This window comes from Phyllostomus hastatus, unplaced genomic scaffold (assembly GCF_019186645.2).
Source record: "Phyllostomus hastatus isolate PE091 unplaced genomic scaffold, TTU_PhHast_1.1 phas_contig_57, whole genome shotgun sequence".
Classification (NCBI taxonomy): Eukaryota; Metazoa; Chordata; class Mammalia; order Chiroptera; family Phyllostomidae; genus Phyllostomus; species Phyllostomus hastatus.
This window is the reverse complement of record NW_025333912.1, coordinates 480,215-484,906: the sequence shown is the minus strand read 5'-3', so window position 1 is coordinate 484,906 and position 4,692 is coordinate 480,215. Positions and strand designations below refer to the sequence as shown.

General features: G+C 42.2%; 1 pseudogene; it reads left to right on the top strand.

The window, feature by feature from the left end:
• Positions 1–1,179: 1,179 nt before the first annotated feature.
• LOC123824431 lies at positions 1,180–1,685 on the top strand (annotated as a pseudogene).
• Positions 1,686–4,692: the final 3,007 nt, after the last annotated feature.

Sequence of the window (4,692 nt, the reverse complement as noted above, 5' to 3'; positions counted from 1 at the left end):
CACTAAAAGAGTACATGGAAGACTTGCCTTGTCAGATATCAAACTTTATGCGGAAAACAATGGAATGGAGAGATCATGGAACAAGACTATAAAACCTAGAAATAGACTTATTTAAATTTTTAATATAGAATAAAGATGATAGCTCAGATTTGGGGGGTGGGAGAGTGGTGGTGGGGAAGAATGGATAATCCAATAAATGAAGTTGAGACAACAAACTCATCATTGGTTAAAAAAAAAATACATATACCTCACAGTAAAATATAGATCAATACTCAAACGTGCCAAAGAAAAAAGTACTGGAAGAATGAGATTTGACTAGCTATAAATAAAAACTTCACATCGAATTAGGAAACTAATGTGACAAGCTAGAACCTCTAATATATAAAACCTTATGACCCATGTTGCTGGGGATGTAAAATGGTGTGGACACTATGGAAAACCATATGAAGATTTCTCAAAATAATTATAAATGGAACTATCCTTTCTATCCAGCAATTGTACTTCTGGGTATTTATCCATAAAGATTCAAATCAGAATCTCAGATATTAGCACTTCCCTGTTAAGGGCAGCACCATTCACAATGGCAAAGTTGTGGAAATAGCCTAAATGTGCCATTCACAATAACCACGACGTGGAAAGAACCTAAGTGTTCATCTGCTTGATGAATGGATAAAGAAAATGTAATATAAACTTATAATGAAGTATTTATTATTCAGCTTAAGAAAAAAATCCGCCCCGGGAGAGGGCAGGGAAGGACCATCTCGCTTCCAGGTATTCCCTAAGCGGGCCAGGAAAACGTCCTGTGCTCTCAGCGCTGGCGGAGCCTGCGGCGCCCCAGGGCTGCCCTCACCGCGCAGAGTCTGGGTACTTGGCAAGCAAGCATGGTGGAGGGCAGCTGAGCGTGGTTGGTCCCCGCAGGCCCTCCCCGCATGCAAGGCCTAGGCAGTCCCGGCGGCGCCGTGTTCTCCCTTCCTACCCGGCTGGAGCCTTCTTTGTGAGCTAGCAAGAATGCAGCCTCCTCGTTTAAGTCGTTGGGGAAGTGGTCGCGCCCCCAGCTTGCCGCCGCTTTGGTCTACCTAGGCTTCATTTCTTGGTAATGTTGGGGGAGGCAGGGGTCCTTTCTCAATTCTCCCAGACTTATAATTTGGGAATGTGAAATACACGGGCCACACTGTTTAAATGAGATGCCAGACTGTGACAGCGTTACTTACTTGGATATCCAAATGCCCATTGTCCCTCCCAGAGGGTGTCCACGCTGATGGGCACCACGGCATCGAACAATGATTTGCCCAGTCTTTTTGAGTGTCCCATTTGCCTTGACTGTGTGTTACCACCCACCCTTAAGGGTCAGAGCAGCCGTCGCATCTGTAGCAACTGTCGCCAAAGCTCTCACATATTGTCCAACCAGCAGGGGTCCCTTGGGATCCATCACAACTTGGATACGGAGAAAGTGGTCAGTTCAAAACGTTTGCCTCACAAAGACGCCATTTTGGGATGTAAAAGAACTCTGCCACACGCAGAAAAAGAAGACCACGAGAAGCTCTGTAAGTTTCACCTTTACTCTTGACCCTGCTCTGGTGCTTCCTGTTAAGTAGCCAGGCTCTTTGGGTGCTGTCATGCCTCCTGTGCTGCGGCATCACAAGTCCATGACAACTGTTCAGGGAGGGAGTTGCAACAGTCATTAGGAATAGTGACTGTCTAGTGTTTGACACCAGAATTGCACAGCTTTTTTTTCAGAAAATGGCCATTTAGGCATCTATGTAACTATTTCCATGTGTTGAAATGGCAAACATTTTCTAGCCAGGATTTAAAATCATTGCATTCAATTTCACAGAATATAGGCATCCTTCTGCCTGCCAACCTGAAACTGTTGGTGGGTGGAGCTAGTCACATGAAGGTAAATAAAAGGAAAGGCTGTTAAATACAAGAAACTGCTGCATGTAGTTTTTGGTGGGGAGAAGAGCATCAGGTTTTAGACCAGCAGAGTCAGATGGAACCTTAGTTCAGCAACCTCAGTACTCAAGTTCTGGCTAAGAATTCAGAGTCAATGCTCTATAAGAGAGTTTATTTTTAGAAAGTCACAGAAGTATTAGAAGTGAGCCATAGAAGAAAAGGGCTTCAGGAAACAAATTACAGAGACAAAAGAAGGGCCCTTGGAGCTTAGGGGAGAGGGGCAAGAATACCATGCCTGGGGAGAGGGGTAGGAGAGGGGCATGAGAATGCTCCCTGGAGAGGGCCCCACTGGGTCCTCTCTTTTGAGGGTATTTATCTGGAGGTCTCAGGGGAGGATCCCAAAAGAATATTCATCAGCTTTCCAAGTGTGCCCTTTCTAGGTTATGGTCTCTACTGATTGGTTGGGCCACAGGCAAGGTGTCCTTCATTAGTCAATGGAGCTAGTCTGATGTCTCTCTGGGGTCACTTATCTGGTTTTGTTGCTTTTCTGGGCATGGAGCTGAACTACAACTGAGGCCTAGATGTATTCAATGTGGTTCAGAACCTCATTGTCCTGGGGGCTTAATGCTTAAGGACTAGTCTCTGGCCCTGTTTTTCATTCCCTCAGTAAGAAGGTCTAACCTGCATGACTAGCAACATGTCTGGGGAGGAAAGATCAGGGGAGAGTCTGAACCGCATGACCAGTGATATGAAAGGTCAGGAGGTCTAAACCACATGGCCAGTGATATGCTACAGGAGGAAAGGTCACACTGGAAGCTAGGTCATTGTTTTTGCAGTTTTGCCTATTGCTAGGCACCTGGGGTTTTCTGTCCTGGTGACCTTTTACACCTGGCCCACAGTCCTTGCTCTGTCCATGTCTGTCTAACTGGTTACCACATAGTAACACTAGTATATTTAAAATAAATCAACAATAAACCACTAAAATATATATATATACACACACACACAAAATGGGCATCTTTTGTATTAAGAAAGCATTGTAAAATAATTCTGAATTTGTTTTTTGTAGACTGAGTATAGTGTTCAAAAATACTGGGTTTTTGTTTTCATTTTTGCATGTGTGCATGCATCCCTATGTGTGCATGCATCCCTATGTGTGCATGCATTTCTATGTGTGCATCTGTGTTTGATTTTTTCCTTTTAATTGACAAGCCATGTTGAGTGGTCTTGGACTACTGCTTTCCCCATTTTTGAGTCAATACACAGTGCTGCTCTGTGTATATATTTTATGTGTGTTTGTTAATTTTTATTCTAGTTTTTTATTAAATTTGATTTTGTTTTCTGTAATTCATATTTTTCCCATTATTTCTGTACCTTTTTAAAGTTAGTGTCTTTTTGATATGCATAATTATTTATGATAACATTTACCTATGTGTGTTCCATACATATTTTTTCTCCCCATTCATCAGTTCATTAGAAATACTTTAAATTCAGCCTGACAAGTGTGGCTCTGCTGGCTGGGTGTCATGCTGCAAAAGGAAATGTCACTGAGTTTGGTCACCAGTTCCATTCCCAGGCAGGGCACGTATAAGAAGCAACTGATTGCCCTGGCTGGCGTAGCTCAGTGGATTGAGTGCGGGCTGCGAACCAAAGCATCGCAGGTTTGATTCCCAGCCAGGGCACATGCCTGGGTTGCAGGCCACGGCCCCCAGCAACTGCACATCAATGATTCTCTCTCTCTCTTTCTCTTCCTCCCTCCCTTCCCTTCTCTAAAAATAATAAAAAAAAAATCTTAAAAAAAAATAAAAAAAAGAAGCAACTGATTGATGTTTCTCTCCTTCTCTTTCTCCCTCCCTTCCCCGCTCTCTAAAAACAAAAATCTTAAAAAAAAAAACACAAAATAACTTTAGTTCAGCTATTTTGAAGAAAAAGAGTTCCAGAAAGGGAAGGGAATATTGGAATAATTATCAGAAGCTATTTAAGGCAGCTATAAGATGATCAGTTAGTCTGCCTCTCCCTTTCTTTTTCCTCCAATTAAGTGATAACTTCAAACTTATTCTTTGAAAGTTTAGGGTAAACTGATTTTTTAAAATACTGAAAAAAAATCAGGCTTTTTTTCAAATATCTTAGATGAATCATGTTTAAAATTTGTTCTCATATTTATTGGTTTTGCAGAAGAAGGTATAATATTACACAGTATTTGGAATTAAAAGCAAATCTTTTTTTTTAAGGTAGTTTGCAAAAAAAAGTTTTTGGTCTTTTTAATTGTAATTAAAAGAATAGAAAAAAAGAATATCTGGCAAATTAAAAAAAAAAAGAAAATCCTGTCACATGTGAAAACATGGGCAAACCTTGAAGCACACTGTGCTAAGTGAGAAACGCCAATCACAGGCCAAACACTGCATGGTTCCACTTACATGAGGCAGGTATCTACAACAGTCGATCTCAGAGAAGAGAAGAGTAGAATAGTGCCTGTGCGGGCCTACGGGGAGAGGAAATGGGGAGATAACTGACAATGTTTCAGGTAAGTGAGGTGAAAAAGTTCTAGAGATCTGTTGGACAACAATGTGCCTACAGATAATATCGTACAGTTAAAAATCTACTGAGGATAGCCCTGGCTGGTGTTGCTCCATGGACTGAGTGCCAGCCTGTGAACTGAAAGGGCACTGGTTCTATTCCCGGTCAGGGCATATGCCTGGGTTGCAGGCCAGGTCTCAGATGGGAGTGTGCAAGAGGCAACTGACTGATGTACCTCTAACACATCAAGGTTTCTCTCCCTCCTTCCCTCCCTCCCTCTCT